Source organism: Anser brachyrhynchus (assembly GCF_964034855.1).
Source record: "Anser brachyrhynchus genome assembly, chromosome: 4".
NCBI lineage: Eukaryota > Metazoa > Chordata > Aves > Anseriformes > Anatidae > Anser > Anser brachyrhynchus.
In genome coordinates, this window is record NC_137698.1 from 68698195 (window position 1) to 68718032 (window position 19838).

Genomic DNA, 19838 nt, shown 5'->3' on the forward strand with positions numbered 1-19838 from the left:
TGGCTGTCCTCCAGATCAGGAAAAGAACAAGAAAGAGTAGGAATATGCCTCTAGAACAAAATGAAATTACTGCATTTTTCTCGCAATTTTTAAAAATTCTTTATAATATGCCCTTCGCCCTTTTCCTGATATCCAGTTTTTAAACATTCTTATGTATCTCAGAGTGTAAATGGAACAGGGAAAAGAAAAAAAAAAAAAAGAGGCACACTGGGGTTCTACCTTGCTTTGTTAAGACAACAAGGAGACAGTCTCAGAAGGAGTATTAAATGTAGCCTTTCCTCTGTGATAGTAATAGTGAATAATCTCCCACTTTGTACGTTATGAGCCCTGGAGAAGACTTTCTCAGTGTTCCCCATGCTTCAGGAAGGCTAAAGAAAAGAATTTTATTTGAGGGGCTCTGTTACAACGATGATTATTTACAGAAAAAAAAAAATCATGCTCCTAAAGAAGTTTTTATGCCTTTTTTTTTTTTTGGTAACTGTTCCGTCCCTCCCCCTCCTCCCTAATTTTCTCTGTGATAAAGTCCAAGACAAACACTCCCATCCACTGCTCCCTGAGGAATAAGGGCGACATGACAGTTTAAGAAGTCTATGACTTAACTGTGAATTCTGATTATGTGAATTTCTGATTTTGCTTTATTTTGAGCATTCATAGAATTCCTGTGCAATTGGGGTCCAGGATATGAGGGCAGGACTGTGCCGTATAATTCCCAGACTAGGAATAGTAGAAAATTATCAAACTTTGATACAATCACACAGGGGGGAGCATTCAGGACCATAGCGTGCCTCACTACAAAAGGCAAATTTGTCTGCAGGGACTGGGATTTGGGATTTTGAAGATCCCCATACAGCAACCCAGAGGAGTGGGAAGAGAAGAAAAAAAAATTAAAAAAAAAAAAATGCCAAGAGACACACAGGGTAAGATAGTTTCATGCCACAAAAAGGAAAAAAGAAGATTCATTCTCATTGAAGGTGAGTGAAAGCTCAGTTAGTTCACGATGAAACTTGAAGAGTTGGAAGAAAATATTCAGGAGGGTGACATACATCTCCAGAAACCTGAATTATACTTAAGAAGTCTGCAGATGGTGAGAAAACTGGAAGGGAACTTCCCTTTCCTCTTTTGTGGCTGAACATTATGCATTTGCTCTCTCTACTGTCCAAATTAAGGGGCTACAGTGTTTAAAACTCTCTAAACCCAGGTGTGTCTGCCTCAGCTACCACACTAAAGAGAGGAACAGTAACCTTGAAATCTTCAAAAGTCTGAAGCTTCAGGAAAGAGTAACAGGGCAAAAAAACACGTCCAGGTAAAAACAGCAAAGTGACTCTGTAGGAACAAGGTGAACATTTATGCAGGATGTTTAAGATGTGATGATTTCAACACATGTAGCCCAATGCATGGGTGCACCAAACGTGTGCTTGGAAGCCACTCTACACCTCTGTGTATCGTCCTTATGGATAATCCTTTGATAGTCTTCAGGATCAGATTTTTCCAGTGTGTTTAACCTCTTTCAACATCTTCCTGAATTTTCCTAGAAATTCTTATTTCCCATTGCTTCCACTGAGAATAAATAAAAAACTTCTAAGTACTTTCAGGTTTTTATTCAAGGATTTAGAGCTGGAGTCTTCTATTTTATGCAATTCAGAACAGAAAATACCAGATGATTTTAAATGAAACAATTATTTTAAAGCAAGAAAGGCCATTACTGTAAACCTATCCACCTGAGAGCACAGACCCAAAACTTCATTCAGTAATTCAAATTCAAGTATATCCGAACATATCTTAAGTATTCTCTCCCCCAAATCAAGAACTTTAATTTTTAGCACATCTAAATCTGACTATTGCCAAGTTGAAAATTAAACAAATTGTTTAGTGAAATATTTCATCTAAAACTCAATTTCAACAAAATCAATATTCAGTGCAAGAGATTTCCAGTGTCCCTATATATAAAACAGGAAAATGTTTATATTTTCATTATATTAATTTTATTTTTATATTTCAGTTAAGATTATTTCTGTCATTTTTGAATAAGAAATGTAAAAAAATGACAATCTAAATTGTTGAAACAAGATATTTTATTCAATTTAGGTTGTTGTGGGAAGATTTCTATTAAAAAAAAAAAAGATGTTCTGATTTAGGTCAAAAACATTTTTCAGATCCATGAAATGCCTCTTGAGGAGTCTTACCAAATATTTTCCAAGCAGCTCCAGTTAAATGAGATTTTTGTTTTTAAATTCATATTTCTGTTTCTGAAATTCTCATTTAAATGAGCATTTGTTTGGTATTTATACTAGAAATGCGCCATGTGGTTTATATGTTTCTTATTATCACCATTGCTGTAGCACTGATTGCAGATGCATTAGGGGAGTGTTCTCTGAGCCCAAATTTAATCTTACTTTTACCACTGTAAATATGTTGAGAAGAGATAAGAATTAATGAATCACTATACTCATAGATGATAAGATGAGAACAGATAAACGTTCTGTCTTCTAACAAAAAGAATTAGTGTGTTTTGTTATGAAGATCATATTCCACAGATAGACAAGGGCCTTGCTGAAAGCTCAGTCTGGCAGTGTGAAACAATAGTCTCAGGGACTGAACTGATTTTACTTCTTTTGTGGGGCCATGGAACAGGCACTTCATGAAAATAACTAGTAAATAAGCAGAGGCTGTGTGTCATGATGCCACTACCAGCCATTGCTTTGGGAAAAAGCTGTCCTGAACTCCACATATCCCAGCTGCGACACTGTAGAGGGGAAAGCTGCAAGCCCGGCTGCATTCAAGCCTTGAGTCACAGTCACAGAAGTTCAGAAAACTAAGGTGAATTGTAGTTTCTAAATTATTTTTGTATGGTCGTTTATTTTTATAATCACTAATGAAATTTGCCAGAATAACTGCATGAGGGGAAATTACCTTTATTTTCTGTTTGATTGAATTAATTATAAGTTTATTTGACCTGCATCATTTTATGTGTTAATTTGTATATCCAAGTGGAGGTTATGTGCAGAACTATAAATTATATAAATGTAAAACAGATAATTTACAAACATATCATAACAAATGTATTTAACTGGTTTTTCTTAGCTTTTTTTTCCTTTTTTTTTTTTTTTGAGCAAGAAGAAGAATAAAACTGTATAAATTTCACTGTGACAACATTAAACATGGAAGGGTGAGCTGGAGTTTTTTTATTAAAATGAAGTACAATAAATCACTTAGATTTTGAGAGAGATTTATATTAATATTTCCTTTTCAGTCTAGTTTGACAGACTACTGTGGTCCTGTTAAATCAATGTTAACTGTCATGTTGGGGCAGGAATAAGAAAATTCTAAGACATTGTGTTGCTACTTAAGCCAGATTTTCTGTTTCCTGTAAGACAAGTAAATGCAAACACAAAGAAGAGGGGACAGGAATAAGGGAAACTTTATCTTCTCTCTCTCTCCATGCATCTTTCCCTCCTCAGCTACTGCTGGAGACCTGAGTCCAACCCATAATCAGTGCAAACCTGCCTCAGTTGTGCTGATTTTAGCTCTCAGGGTTGGTCTGTATGAACAGCACTGCTGAAGGACACAGTCTGGTAGCAGCTGACTGAAACAGCAAATTGGAAGGTAACAGCAACAACTACAAAATGTAAGGGATTTAAAAAAATAGAAACAGGAGAAAAGCAAAGAACTCAACTGTTGTCAGGATGCAGCCAAAGCCAGAGAGGAAGGGACTCCTTTTCTTTCATCTCCTGGCATTGCTGTCTTCAGAGTCAGGATGGGATCAGAGCCAACTGGGAGCTAGAAAGCAGAGAGGGACTGCAGGCACGATATGAGGGGCTGCTCTGAGTCTTCCCCCTCTGTTTTACCTCATCATATGCTTAAAGTTAAGCAATGAAGTAAATCAGGCCCACAATTGTGTCTGGCAGCAAATGGTTTTCAGCTCTATGGAAAATTATTCATGCAGTTTTCTCTGCTCCACTTCTTTATAAAGCTTTTGAAAATGCAAAGTTGCCCAAACGCTGGAAAAACACCATTCACCAAGTCATGGGGAGCCTCTGCTGGTCCCAGTGACAATCATGGAAACAGCTTGTCAGCAGCTGACACAGGCTCTTTGTTTCACCACTGTCTTGTTCCCAGATAGGAAGGCTTTTAGCTGTCTTCTGCTCTTCTCCTGTCCAGTCTGTCCACGTAACACTGCATGGTTTTCAGAGCACCCTCCTAAATTAAGCTCGTAGGTGTCAAGAGGACGATAACCTTTCAAAGGAAGAAAAAAACAATCAAGCATGGCTTGGTGTCATTGGTAAATAGTGTCACTGCTAACAGTATAGCCTTTTTGATTCCTGGGAGCCAATGCCTGGCAAAGGTTTGGCAGGCAGGGAAGGTCTACAGAGCAGCTGTTCCTAGTTCTGCTTTTCACCTTCCTATTTCAGGGAGGAAACAATGTTTTCCCACTGTAAGGTGTCTAGGGGCAGCGTGCTGTGCCCAGGCAGCCACCCCAGCACCAGCACTCCCTCACTCTCCAGGACCAACTGGGAACACCAGGCTGCAAGCAGACAATGGCACAGGGTAGACTGCTTTGTTCCCCATGGGATACTAGTGCCAGCCCTAGGAGCCAAGGTCTTGTGCATCACTGCTGCAACAGTTACAAAGCTTCCTGGTACCACCACCAGGAGCCTTTCAGATTGCTGGGGAGGGACTTTCTTGGGGCGGGTGGTGGGAGCTTGGCTCCCATGCCCATTACTGAATCCTTTGCAGAAACTGCCAGCAAGGATGGCAATTAATGCTAATTGGGATTTTTTTTTTTTTAATATGTGGACACATGTCTACTGGGAACCTGAGTGGTAGACTGAGACAAATGACTCATTTTGCTGTTGCAACAAAGCAACTATTGTATAATTTGGGGTTCAAAAAAAATAAACAAACAAAAACCCACAGCAGACCCCACCTTCTCCCAGAACAACCAAAGAGCTTTACCATCACTGGAGGAGGGAGTTTTACCTTTGGATGTTGGGCACTTGACCTAGCAGTAAGTATTGCATCACCTTTGGGTGCTCTTGTCCAGGAAGAACACCTTACTGGGCAAAAATATTGCCAAATTTATTGCTGCTGGTCTTAGCAGCACCTTAGAAACATATTTCAAGTTTTTCTTCCTTATGGTCTGTTTAAGGATACTTAGTTTGAGTTTTATGTCAGTACTGAAGCCAGTTTTCGACTATTTCATTCTTTCCAAACACCCACCTATCATTGATACATGGCAAGCTGAAGAGCAAAGCAATATATATGCTTCTCTGATGAGAAACCACTTGTACAGGAGGCAGCTGACAGCTCCATTATGAACTAGTCAGAAATCAGCTGCATCTAAAAAAGGACACCAGCCCCGGGTCTCCTCTCCAGCACGAGGCAGCCAAGGATCAAAGACAGACAACACACAGCAAAGGTGAGGGACCCCAAATGAAATTTTCAGCTGCTCATCCAGAGAAGTAGGTAGCCTGCCTAAGGCATCATTCTTGAACAATTCTGTCGGCAGGGAAACTGGTTTTGAAAAATGCTGCTCATTTGTTTTTTCTTTCCCTGACCTGTGGCCCTAATGTGTAGATCATATGCAAAGGCGAGATCAGAGATGACAGATCAGTTTTGCTCTCAGATACAGTCAGGTAGATGAATAAATTCAGCTCACTGAGTTTTAGCATTCAGGAGCAACAGCTGGAAAATTCCTTTTAGCACTTCCTTGACATACATGGGTTGAAAACCAGGAGGGTTTTCTTGCAAGCTGATCGGCAGCACCAGTGCCTCCATTCAAGCCCCAGCTGCCCCCAGCCTGGCAGCACAGAGCCCAGCCTGCCCAGGGGAGCTACAGGGACAAATCTGATGCTTGAGTTTTCTCATGCACTTTGATTAGCAGAAGTTAGGAAGGGCTTTGGAAAATTTTCTGTTGTTTTTAAGCATTCTCTTTGTATCTATCACTTGATTTTTAATTTAAATGTAATATCACATACAGAAATCTAAGAGGTGTTCCTTGAATCTCACTTAATACCCCAGGAGAATGAAGAAGACCAGGCCACCTGCCTGGTCAGGAGACACTTTCACTCCATGGTCTTATTTCCTTGTAGCAGTGAGAATTGCTAAAGTAGGTGGGATCTGGCAATTTTTAAACACTAAACTCACTGGATCTTTTTCATATTTTCTATAAGGTTTGAAAGGTGTTCTTTACAACCAGAAAGGCTAGAAACACCTGTTACAAATGAAAATAAAAGGCTGAAGTTTCTCAAGTGATGTAGCAGAGACTGACAGACAAAACAGAGAGTGCTCCAACAGTGTCCAGTGGGATTGGGAAGAATCACAAATTCCAGTGCTAATTTTTCCTTCCTGGCTTGGTATTTCATCAGCAGAGGGGCTGCTAGTAGAAAGCAAACTGTCTGGTAACCCACAAACATCCAGGCACAAGAAGTTATAGTGATATTTCTCTACCCTTTGCCTGTCCTAACCCTGTCCCAGCCACTGCAGGTTGCTCCTCATAGACCTCTGCAGTGGTTCACTCTCTAGAGGGTCACCTCTGATGCAAACAAAATAAAATATCTCCCTGCACTGCTACAATCCTTTCAAGCATATCATTCTTGTCTAAACCTAAGCTGGACTCCTGTCTATCAAGCCGCAGAAGGAATGGCTTTCCACTCAGGAATATGAAAATATTCTCTTCCTCTTATGAGCCTACTGGTCATGATATGACTTAATGATTCAAAGCCTGTAGGTCCAATGACTTGAAAGAAAAAGCATCTGGAAAAAAAATAATAAAGTTTGCATCCCAGTATAGTAGTTAGCCTTTAATAGATGCAGCTCTCTGCTTTGCTACATGTGCTGAAGCAGAGGAAGGGAGATGCTACAGGTTCAGCTACTAGGAAAAGGAGTGCCCACAGAAAAGGTCACCAAAGCAGGCATTTCTTTTCCTCTCATACGTTAAAAAAATCCCGCTTATTTTTTTCTTACAAGTACCAGCTTGCTAATAACCTTGAAACATATTTTGCTGTATTGTTGGTGAACTTAAAAAAATAATGCTAATTGTAAGATTCTTAGCAAGTCATCCATCGGAACAGACATTTTCTGACCATTTACTCTGGAACTAGTTGTTGATCGGTTGTTGCTAACTGCATTGTTTTTGCTAATTATACAGGACAACCTTGCCAAACTAGTCATGTCCCCCCCCCCCACCCAGATGATTCATGCACACGTTTATTGCATACATTCAGATGCAGCACTTAAAATGTTGTTTGCTTCCTGACATGGATGGCTTCCAATCCTGTCCAGTAATGAACTAGAATTAGCTATATGTATACCACAAGAAATCAGAGACTTTTCCTGTTTTTTAATCAGTAAGGTGTGTCAATGAAAGGTACTTTGTGTTTCTGTCTCAGTGCACTGAGCTGCCCTCGTGCTGGTCGACACTCCACGAGGGGCTTGGGCTGCCTGTCTACCGTGATGAAGAGCCCCACGCACAGTACTACTCTTGGCATCTATAAGGGACTCAGGAGATAATTCAAGGCAGAGGTGTGAACCTTGCTGAGCTGAACAAGATGTTCCAGTGCTCAGGTTGCCAACAGCTCACAGCATTTGGGAAATGCCTGGTGCAGCTCTTAGCACGCACAGGTAGGCCTGGGCAGCCCTGGGCAGCCCTTTGCCCATAACAGCTTGGGAAGGTCAACTGGGAGCCCCAGAGAGTGCACAGTGCCTCAGGTTCTTCTGTCTCCTCCTTGTCTTCAGCTTTCAGCAGGCACAAGCATTTTTTAGCAGCACTCAGATCAGTACCATCAGCAGAGCCAGAGCAGCCTCTACCATCAGTATGTCTCACCCATGACATTGCTCACATGTGTGCTTTTCCTAAAAAAAAAGGAAAAAGAAACAGCTGCAGGCACACACAGTGCCTGCTCCTAAAGCAGCCACCTTCCTGGAGGTATGGCCACACATGTGCTTGGGTGCCAGACAGAGACACAAGAGCCCCTTGCTTCTTCAAGCCAGACCTGAGCCTGGGAATGGCATATACCCTCTGAGAACCACAAACACCCGTTTTCACTTGGTACAAGAAGCAGTCAGTGCATCACGACGCTCTCTCTTCCTGACGTCTGTTCACATTATCTGTAAAGTATTTCTGTCAGCATGCCAAGGAAAACCTTCAGACCTCCCTCTGCCTTTCAGCCTGCAAACCAGAGACAACTAGGCCTATGTGGCAACTTAATAGGTCTATCAGCTATTAGGCAAATGAGTGCGTTCCAGTGACAGACACTTGAGAGTGATTTGGGTGAGACAGGGCTGTGGTGCTATGGATTATGAGCTTTTGTGGAGTTTCTCTAATAGTGTTTCCAATAACAATATTCCAGCTTCACTATAATTAAGTTATTGATAAAGTGAAGTGGCTTCCATTGCATTATACACTGGCACGGTGACATGTTACTGCTGAAATACCACCCAGACAGACAGTAAATTGGAAGAGATTTCAGATTCCAGTGAGAACTCTGCAATTATTTAAATTGTTGAGGGAATAAACCGTGTTGTTTTCAAAGGAAAAAAATATCTTTTGAAGATCTTTTGATTTAAATTGCGATCTGAGAATGTTTTTACCTTCAGTTAAAAAATAGTTACCAAATTTCACGCTCACATAAGATATCCCAAAATGAAACTGCGAACTTGTATTATTTGTCATGCAATTTAAACACAAGTTTATCAGCTCTGTTATCTTTCTGTTGTTATGATAATGCTGGTTCCCAGCCAGCTTTTTCATAACATATTTTGTGTAGGATTTCAGTGGGTACTGAATTTATGAAGACCCACAAGATTGTATGAAGCTAAGGATTTGTCCCAAGTTCACTGAAGACCAGAGCATAAAGACTAAAAAAGCAGAAGCTCAGAGGGAAAGAGACGCTGTCTATAAACACAGCAAGGAATTAAGTATTGATGACAACTACTTGAGCCAAAGAAATTCCTTAACTACAGGAGGGAAAAAAAAAATATTGGCTGGCCATGACTATGCAGAGAGCAAACTAGATCTTTTTCTCCCTAGTCAATACATTTCATTTCCATGAAAAATATATTTTAAGCTACAAAGACGTGAACACAGGAACAAGTTGCCGAGAGAGGCTGTGGAGTCTCCATCCTCAGAGATACTCAAAACCTTGCTGGCCACAGTCCTGAGCAACTCACTGCAGTTGACCTTGCTCTGGGCATGGGGGCTGGACTAAATAACCTCCAGAGGCTCCTTCTAACCTTGATGATTTTCTGAGATAATACACATATAACTATATATAATTTATACAGAGTAATGTGATCCCAATTTATAACCAGTATTCCTCAAACTCAGTATTTCAGCAATATTCAATCTGCTTTCATTAACATTTAGTAGAGAACAGTGTAAGAACTAACAGGAGGAAAAAAACAAACCAAATGAATTGAAAATGGAGAGAAGATCTCTGCTACAATGACAGACTTCACACTCAGGAGACCCTAGTTCCAGTCTTCCTCAGTTTTTGCCTTTAATTGTTCTCTCAAGGTAGAACAGTGGAAATCCTCACCTAAGATCACAGCATAGTTAGGGGATGGAAGAAGACTTCAGTCCAGGCCTGTGCTACAAAACTGGTCTTTGACATCTTCAAAGGATTCTTTAATTGCTGAACAACTGGGTAGAATACATCAGCCATGTCAGATGTGACACATCAAGATAAAGGAGTCCCTAGAGTTATCCCATGTAGTATGGATTTTCAGGTCAGGCCTTCTCCTGAAATCTTCTAAAAAGAAGATGGAGGTATTTTCCAGTTCAGTTTGTTGCTCTTGCCAAAAATACATTTTTATTTTTATTTTTTTTCCCTCCTGCACGCCAGCTGGGAAACTTGAGACTCTTAGTTGTCTGAATCAGAAACTCCAAACCAATATAACAGTAACACCATAGGTAAATCCCACTAAGGACAGGCAGCAAGAGCTCCTGAGAGACAAGACTCCTTAGAGACAAGAAGCATTATTCTGCTTACTATCTCTCTCTTTACACAGACTTAAAAGAAATTTAAATTAAATGCTTAAATGTTAGCATTTGAATAATACCATTATAATACCATTATAATTCAGAAGTGAGCTTAAAATCTTCATTGTCAATTTCAGAAATCAAAACATAGCCATCCTTTTCCCTGATTCTAGATCCATATACCACTAAAACAACAACATGTACAACAGTTTTAGGGTAACATGTAGCTTGTTTTGATATGTGGTCTTATCTGGTAGTACAGAAATTAACAGTCCACTTACCACCACATTTTGGTCCACCCCCACCTAACGTGTTTTAAAACGTCCCATTTCAAGACAAAAACCAAGCTCTCAAGTCCAATTCTTTCCTTTTATCAGTACAGTTGCTAATATCCCAAAGATGCTCTAACTTATCAACTAGGTAACCACAGCTGCAAGCACACCAGCCTAATCAGAGATATGTTCCAAAATAGATGATCTCTATAGATTTTTTTTAATGTCCTGTTTAAAACCAACACTAATTCTACACATTTATATTTCCATGTTTTTTGAGACTATTAAATCTGACAATTAACCCATTGCTTCAAGTGCCGTTTCTCCCTGCCTGTCTACATTAGGTCATTGCGTGAGAAGGCTCCAGCACAGAAACCCACATTGTCTGCAAAATGGACAGCCCCGAGGTTTAAGAGATTATACTGGATGAGTCATTACCCAAGATATACTTCTGGCCAACTGTTTCGATAAGTAGTAATGCTTCCTCCAGACAAAAGTTCCCCAGAAACTGGCACCTCGACATTTCCTAGCCTGTCAACAACAGCCCCCAGCAAGCAATGCCACCAAGCACTGCCACCAAGAGCTGGTAAATACCAGGATTTACAAACAGCAGCGAAAGGGAGCTATAATGAGATCAATGTTGAGGATTGCAGCAAATGGCCTATAAAGCAATTTTTAAATGGGATTTCCTGCAACAAAAGCCAGCTCCCAATAACATTTCCCCATAATGCTAGGTGAAAGGGGTTGGATTTGAATTGTAATACCCAATACTGAGGCATGGACAGAAAGCTTTGTATTCCCTTTACAGACGACTGCTCAGGCTATTTGTTAACCTCTCATCAGAGAAACCTTAGATCTGTACAGGTACATCGAAGCCCAAATTATTGTGCTGTGAGAATCCAGCATTGTACTAGATGACAAATCAAATAGAAACAATAAAGCCACAAATGATAGCAAGCAGTGAGCACAGACTATTTGTTCCCCTTTCTTTATTCTGTTGCAGATTGCAGTTCCCAAGGGGGAAAAAATGTTATTAATAAACTTTGTGAAGTATATAACTGAAATAAACGTTTTTCTTTCACAACTTCCCAGGTAAGAGTGGCACACAGAGCAGCAGAATTTCCAGGCACTAAAATGCTCTTATTTAAGATTCGGCAAAAGATTTCTTACCTGGAAATAAAAGCCCCTTTATTTCTCAGGGCCGATATTTCCCTCCGCCTGCAAACCCGCTCTTACAGCCAAATTTTTGCTGCTGCTCCCAGAGGGCAGGGAAGTGGGGCACAAGGACACCGGCACCCCACGGCGCCTGCCTTGCGCGCAGCACAGAGATGTCACCGCCTCCCCTTCCAGCTCCCGGCCAAACACGGGGTTTGTCCCGCGGTATTAAAAAAATAAATAATAATAAAATTTAAAAAAAGCAAAGACACAGATGCCCGGCAGCCTCTCCAGGGGGTATAGCCGCTGCACACAGCACAGGTTCGCCCTGGAGTAGCGCAGCTCTTTGCGCTGTATTTTCAGAGCTGCTCCCGCCCAGTTGCGCTGCCGTTTTGCCCCATCTCTACGCAGTCACACATGTGCTAAAACCAAAATAGGTAAATAAATAAATAAAATAAATAAAGCTATTTCAGAAACTTTCTTTTTCCAGTTGTGCTTAAAAGGAGATTTTAGCGGAGAGAACAAGGCGCCTCTTTATGTACATCTGGTCATGATTTTCCGGCGCTGCGTTCCCATGAGACTGTAGTTAAAAATAAAATAGAAATCAAAGGCGGGGAATGCGGAGTAAGGAGTTTTCGCGTTTCGCTGCTGCCCAGGCTGCTTTTCTGGTAGTTAAACTGAATTTGTAACACTTGAGGATTTCTTTCCACGTGGGGGCTATTAGCGCGGTATTTAGGGGCTATCACCGCGGGGTTTGTTCTTGTTAACGGTAATGCCAATTTTAAAAAATACTTGTGGCTTCACAAACTTTTATATTGCTAATCTCTTTTTTTCCAAAGGGGAAAGGTGCCATTTGGAAAAGTAACTACCAGTATTCCCTGCTGTGGGGCTTTTCTGCTCGATAGCGGCGTGCTGCCCGGTGGTGATAGGGAAGTGTAAATTCTGGAAGAGCCTCAATTCCAAACGTTTGGGGATGTATATATATACATATATATTACTTGTAAGAGGAACGAGTGCCTGGATTGTACCAATGGGTAGGAAGTTTTCAGGAAAGTTATCGAGGACTTACCACTGCTGTCGATATTGCTTTGGACAGTGAACTAACTGCAAAGGCGAGCAGCGACAATTTGAGCATCCGAGCTGGGTCCCTCTTTCAGCCCTGCCCACTGCCTTCACTGGGGTCGGGGGGGTTGCTTGGTTTTAGATGTCACCCTACTTGAACTCCCCCGGGTCGGTACATCTCGGGGAGCGGCCGGAGCCTCTCTTTTAACCGGTCACAAGCAGCGGCCACTGGTGTTGTCCCTGCTGTCCCCTGGGAAACTTGGGGCTTCCTAGGGGTGACCCTGGTTCTTCCTCCTTGCGTTTCCCTGGTCTGTCCGGACTGTCCCTTCGTCTAGGTGCCCCCTAGGATGGGGGCACGGGTTGACCTGAATCTCTGCTAATCGCTCCTGTGGCTGCTCTGGGAAAGCATACAGGGCAGCGAGGGGATGGGAGGGGGGAGAGGACAGGTTCTTCCCTGGGAAATAGCTGGGGATGCTAAATTTGCAAAGTGGGAGCATTGCCGGACCCGGGGAGCCTGCAAAGAGCAGGGTTGGGCTCCTCCGCCCTCCCAGTCAGCGGGAGCAACCTCCCCTATGCCCTCTCCCTCCCCGACCCGCTTGAGGATGAGCAGAATAGATGGGGCAGAAAGGGGTTGGGGGTGGCGGGGAGGTGGAGGGGACCAAACTGGTCATTAAAGTGCCTTCAGAGTCCGTCACCCCGCTGATCTGGCCCCTCTGCTCCTCGGGGGGAGGTGGCTGCCCCAGCCCCGGGCTTCAGCCAGGGACCCCCGTCGGTGGCTCCGGCACGGCTGCGAGGACCAGCAGGCAGGGGCAGCTGAAGCCCCCTTGGGGCATTCTCCCTGCTCTGCTGGTGCAGTCCCTGGCTCCCCCCCTGCCATGTGTGTGCGCTGGTGCAGACCCTCGCCAGGAGAGCCCTTTTTAACCAGAGCAGGGCGAGCACAAGGGAAGGGCTGCAAGGCAGCGCGGCGGCGGTCCCAAACCAAACCAAACCTTTCCCCTCTTGGTTTCAAGGCAGGATGCCGAGAAGCGCCACGCTGCTCCCCCTCCGCGGAAACAAAGCAACGAACCCCGGCACTAAACAAACAAACAAAACCAAAACAAACACAGGAAAACCAAACCAAACCCCGCTCAGCCCCAGATTTATAAGGTGCTCAGGGACGCAGTTTCTTTTTTCTCTTTTCTTCATTTCTTCCTTCCTTTATTTCTTCCTTTTATTTTCTTTTTCTTTTCCTGTTTTTTTTTTTTCTTTCTTTCTGTCTCTCTGTCCTTCTCAGTGGCGTGTTTGCGGCACGCTGGTGCTACAGATGCTCTCCCACTCACGGATGTGCGAAGAAGCCGGCGTATCGCTGCGGGTGTTCCCAGGGACGCCAGCAAGCACTTGGCTGCCGTTTTATTCCTCTTTCCTGAGAGGAAGGGACTATTTATATTTATTTATATTGTCCTTCCTTCCTTCCTTCCTTCCTTCCTTGCTTCCTTCCTTCCGCCCCCTATTTTCTCTTCCTTTTTCCCTCCGTTATTCCTTCCTTCCCTCCTTAGTCTTCCTCTTCCTCCCTTCTCTCTCCCTTTCAGTCTTTCACCCTCTGTCTCATTCTTCTTTCCAGTCGGTGGCTCTGGCTGAAGGAGATGTGATGTGATTAAACTCACAGGGCGTTGGAGGGCAGAAGTAAATTAAGCCAAAGCGACAGAAAAGATGAAAGAAGCTTGCTCGACTCGAGTGCCCGAGGACAGCTGCCTTCCTCTGTCCTCCTCTGGGTCATGTAGGCTCCCCGCCACCTCACCCGGGATCCTTCTCCTGCCCGGGCAATGCTTCTTGCGACGACACCGAGAAGGATTCATTTATTTGTTCCCCTTCTGGTTTATTCAATTATTTGTTCCCCTTTTGGTTACTTCTTGCGCAGAGGGGGGAAAGAAGGGGTAAAAAAAAAAGCGAGAGGCGGCCGGACTACAGTTTTGACTTCGCTTAAACCCAACTTAAATCTTAACTGCTATTAGCGCAGGAAAAAAGAATAATAATAATAATAATAATAATAATAATAATAATAATAATAATAGCACGGACCTATTCCAATTTAATATTCCAATTTAAATTTCCTTCTTATATAGAGACCGTGTTACCGAAGTCCCGAAATGCAGCGACGGAAAAAGACGAAGCCGGTTGCTAATTTTGGTGGGTCCCTGTTTGCCTTTTGGAGAATCACGGGAAAAGCCCAAATGACACGACGAACAGCTGCAGTCCCGAGCAGTGAAGACCCGAGGCATAAATAATTTTCGGGGTGCTGGCACGGCGATGCAAATTCATCTAAACGGACGGGAGGCTGAATTTTAAAGTTGGTCGGTGCGCAGCCATCTGCTGAAGTGCTCGCAGCTTTGCAGATAATCCGAGCTCTGTTCGTTTCCCCAAAATAATATATGAGACAGGGCGTGAGTTTTTTTTTGTTTGTTTGTTTGTTTTTTTTTTTCCTAGACATAACGAAATCAAGCTATCGAAGAGAGAGAACCGTGTTAACCAGGGGCGCTGGGATACGTGAGAGCTGATATCAGATAATAAAACTGCCGTGCAGCAAAATAGCGGGCAGTTATTTAGAACAACAACAAAATTGCAAATTTTGAGGAACAAAAAGTACAATGCAAAACAAACAATACAGTGCAATACAATACAAAGTTAGCAGCTACTTCCCATCTTAACGGCTGCATGTTTCAAGCGACGGAAGGAGAAGTTGCACATGGAGCGATCAATTCTGTGTTAAAACAGCTCGGGCAGAGAGCTCTGGAGGACTGAGCTATTTGGGTTGTGTCACTAATGTGTTTTAATCGGATTTTTTTACGAGGTAAATATGCAATATTTTATTTATTTTATAACAATTGAAGAGAAATAATTAAACAAATACAAAATAGACCTAACTCTTTAAATGGAAAAACAAATTAGTTGGGTGTGGAGTTGTTCATATCTTGATTTAATTCTGAAGAATCATTTCTCCAAAGAGTGTTAAATAGGAAAAAAAATCAGGTGGATTTTCCCCAGTGAAAGAAGGTCTTGAGCTCCACTCCCGTGTCAACCCGCCCCCCCAAATGCAGGGCTTTTCTGGCTGGAAACCCATGTGTGATTTACAGCACAGCCACGGCTCTCTCCTGGTGACTGCTCCCTCCCTGCCTGAGTCTGCTTAATTTGTAAATAAGTTTCAGGGCCTCTTTTCACAGAATCCAGTTGAGCAGGTAATTTGTTGTTAGTGCTTGTTTAAATGTTGTGAACCATGCACTCAAAAATTGGAAAACTATACACAAAAGAAGCAAACATGGGAACACAACTGGAAATTATTGAGTTATAAAAATGTCAAAGAAGAGCAATTTGCAAAGAGGCATCAGTAATTGTAATCTACATTAACGGAAATGATTTGCCAAGCCCAACCCTTTTGTTCTCCCCAGGCTGGACGGGCGCTTCGCCATCGACCTCAATGGGACTGGATCAGGCCCTTTGCATCAGGCCCTCAGCCCAGGGAGGTACTCCCAGGCCCAGGAGCCGGATCCTGCCGTGGATTGCATTCCCTGAGAGGGTTTTCAGGACTCTCCAGTGGATTTATGGCAGGCTGGCTGGGAAGAAAATGCAGATTTCTGTGTGGGAGCAGAAAGCAGCCCCAGATTTGAGGGCATCTCCCAAGGATTCAAGAAGAGCACCATCAGCTGTGTTAATAACAGTGATGAATGGAAAGCACAGTTTGTTGAGTGGGCTCCAGCAGGCCTGGGAGTGACATGCTGTGGCTCCACTCTCACTGGCATGGGGTGATGTGCTGTGGTCAGTCCAGGACCCCTGGGTGTTCCTACTACCCAGAAAAAGAGAATGCAGGAATATTTTAAAAAGTCCATCCCCTGCTATTGAGCTCTGTCATCTTCCTCAAACTTTATCTCAGAAATGAACAACCATTACAAAGCTGGGCTAGCTTCTCAGCCTGCAAAGATCCCTGTTCCTTTCTGGAGCATGGTGAAGTACCTGCTAGTGCTCACACAGGCTTCCACCACTCTGTGGGGCTCTATGGGGTGACACAGCCTCTTCTGCCTTATTTAGGGCACCTTGAACTTTAGATTTGGTGGGCTGGGAGAAAACCTCTCCCATTCAGAGCCATTAGCTCCAGGTTTTGCCTGACTGAATCTGCTCCCCTAGATTCAGGTTTTTGTTTGTGTCTCCCCCCCAAAAAAAACAAAAACAAAACCAAAAACTTTTGTTGCATCCACACAGTCTAAAAAGTAAACAAAACAAACCCCCAAAGCTAGAGGCTGATGTGGTCATATGGCTGCAAGTGCTGAGGTGGTTATATGCTGTATTTCTGTATGAGGGTTTCTAATAATTCATGTTTACATCTGCAGGGCTCTGCCTGGGCCCTTCCATGTGTTTTGATGAGGAATATTTTGCACAGACTGGGAGACAGTAAAGTGTATCTGGGGTTAGGGCTACCAGAAAGATTTTATCTCAGATTTAATGCCAAGGGAAGAATAAAACCAACATCAATTATACAACACTGCACTGTAAAAAATAAAGCATATGAATGTATAATATACCAAAGTGCTATGATAGTTTAAAAGCAAACCAACTTGTGTAATTTGTTGCTGGTGAGAGCTGCAGTCAAACCTCCTCTGACTGCACCCAAGTCAGAATTTTGGCTGAAATCTTTGCCTATGTTTTCATTGCTGGAGACATATCAACAAGTCATAACTAACCAACAGCTCCACGTATATTAATTTTCTAAAAGAGTGTGCATTTGCCTTCTTAATGCAAAAAAATGTGTATAAAATAAAACATTCAAAGTTCAGACATGAAGTTCCCTTTAATGACTGGATTAGTATCTGGTATGCTAACCAATTAAAAAAAATGTCATCACATGATCAAACTGCGTTGATTTCAGGTAGAAATCCTTTCCTTCCTTCTTCCTTCTCCCTTGCTGTGGATATTTTTCTAACTTAAAAGGAAAAGGAATATTTTACACTTATCCTACTGAGGATTTTTCTTTTAAGCTGATTTATTGTATCCCATGAATAGCATTAAACAACAAGATAATATGGTTTTTCCCCGCTGAAATTTATAAAGTGGGATTACAGGACTGCTTGGGTCCTGATCCTGTCCCGCATTCTTCAGACCGCTCTGCCTGGTACCAGGGAGCTGAGCAGTCGGTGAAGCCCCTGCCGAGCAGCCTCCAGCCCCGCAGCTGTGAGCCAAGAACTGCGCCGCTGGCCTCTGCAGCAAGCATCGCCCAGCCGCCCCGCTGCCAGAGCCCCAAACCCACCCGGAAACAAAAATACTGTCAAGAGCCTTGCTTAGAAGAAATGTGACGTGTTAATTTGCTTTGATTTGTGCTGTTCTGCTTAGGGAATTCACGGAGATCTCTGGATTTTGGTGGCCTCGCTCACAGATGCTGCACTTTGCCTTTCATCTGTTCCGGTGGGATGGTCTGACAAAAATTCCCGCGTACAAACGGGTGTGTTGTTCAGGCCGGACAGAGGAAATCCAGAAATGGGCTAGTAATTTTCAAGCATGTCCTTTGATATTCGGCACATGGGGAAAGTCAGCCTTAGTCAGGCTCACGGGTGTATTAGGCCAGGCATAGGTATTAGTGGGGGTAGCTGAGACAAAAGGAAAGCCAGCCGCGCATGGGTATGAAGACTAACTTTGGCTGACATTTCCCATTTTGAAACAACCTTCTGACCTGATGCTTGGAACTTTTGCCTGAATTTTACTTTGACAGAAAAGAAAAGGAATATCTTTTGGCAGGGAAAACAATGCATCGGATATTAACATACACAGTGAGGATTATTGCAGATGGCCAAATGTTTGCTGCGATGAAGTAGTTATTTCTGGGCAGACCATTCAGCTCCCAGAAATATTCCTGAAATAAAAATAACAGCAATAATTATATCTGTAATAATAATTTACAGCAGCAAGAATATCACTGCTACCACTGCTAGGAACCCTGTGCTCACACTGAGCAGGCAGGCAGCTCTCCCACACTGAGCAGTGCTCAACAGGTAAGAAAAATAAAGAAAAACAAATGTTCAAAAAAAGAATTACCTTGAAAACTTTTCTGAAGAATAAATTATTTGCTAACCACTCTGTAAATGCAGATCAAAGCTTTATAAGGAGGCAAAGGAAATTAAGGGATTTAGACCCCATTGATATTCAATGGCTGTTTTAACTCCTTTAGATATCTTTGAAAGTTTTCCTGTAAATCTTGCAACAATGCCTCATGCCTCAGATAATTAAAATGCATCAATTACCAGTGGGCCCGAATTTGAAGAGAAACTTCCAGCTCTATAACAGTTTACTATTGATTTAAGAAACCAGGATTGAACCCTTCCCAGTGTGCCTCTATTTGTTTCAGATAGTTTATGAATTGACAGATACATTTAATGTACTGGTAGTGAGTATTAACTTATAGCACTTTTCTGTTTCTAAGAAAATACAACTGAATAAACTTTTTAAAAGATCTGAAACATGTTTAAGTGAATTCAAACCTTCTTTTAAAAGAAAATTTCACCATCTCTCACTGAGTTTGGTAAGGTGGGGGGAAAATAAATGTGATATATGTGTGGGCATGAGGAGGAGGAAACCAGCTATCTGCAGATCATTTGTTTAACATGGATTATTTTTTTTTATACAGTTATTTAAATTTGGATTTATAATTTGCACTCACTGATTGGCAGAACTGATGAATCCACTTACTTTGTTTTTACTTTTTTTTTCTTTGTCTTTTTTTTTCTTTTTTCTGCACGTCCTTTCAAAAGGCTAGTCATCTCTTTTTTTTCCACCAGATTTGTTAAGGTTCGTTTTTTGATTTACCAGTTTGCCCTGTAGTCAGAGCAACTGAATCCAGCTGACAGAAGGAATTTCGATAGCATTGAGAGATTTTTAGGAGTTGTGGTACTACTGACATAATCCTCTGACAACCAGACGCATCTGATGATGAGTCAGAACATGTCATGTCTCCTACCTTGTCTAATGATCAGCAGTAAATGTGCACATATTGCTGCCTTTCAGCTTGAGCCTGATAATCTGCAGTGATACAGCTGTATCTGCAAGATGCCCGTGTTAGGCTGCCATGGATATCTGCAGCAACCTATTGCTTCCATGTTACGTGAAGGTCTTGATGAATTTCTTTGTAGAAAGTTTGGCAGGAGATGATTATCAGGTAGTGGAAACAAACTGGGATGCTCTATATGGTCTATCTCACAATAAGGTGAAAATTTTGTGCTTAAATAAATATTCATGTAAAGTAAGGATACCTAGCATAAAATTTGCAAAGGTACTTTTTTTTTCCTTATAAACACATGCTTAATTTTAATGACTAAATACTTTATTTCCCACTGATAATTTACATCTCTACAAAC

General features: G+C 42.2%; 1 long non-coding RNA gene across 1 annotated transcript; it reads left to right on the top strand.

Annotated features, from left to right (window-relative positions):
* The first annotated feature begins 12158 nt into the window (after nucleotides 1-12158).
* LOC308194534 lies at nucleotides 12159-18541 on the top strand. Its single transcript, XR_013950648.1, has 3 exons — nucleotides 12159-14224; nucleotides 14571-14802; nucleotides 14932-18541. It is a non-coding gene; the product is annotated as an uncharacterized lncRNA (long non-coding RNA).
* The last annotated feature ends 1297 nt before the right edge of the window (nucleotides 18542-19838 follow it).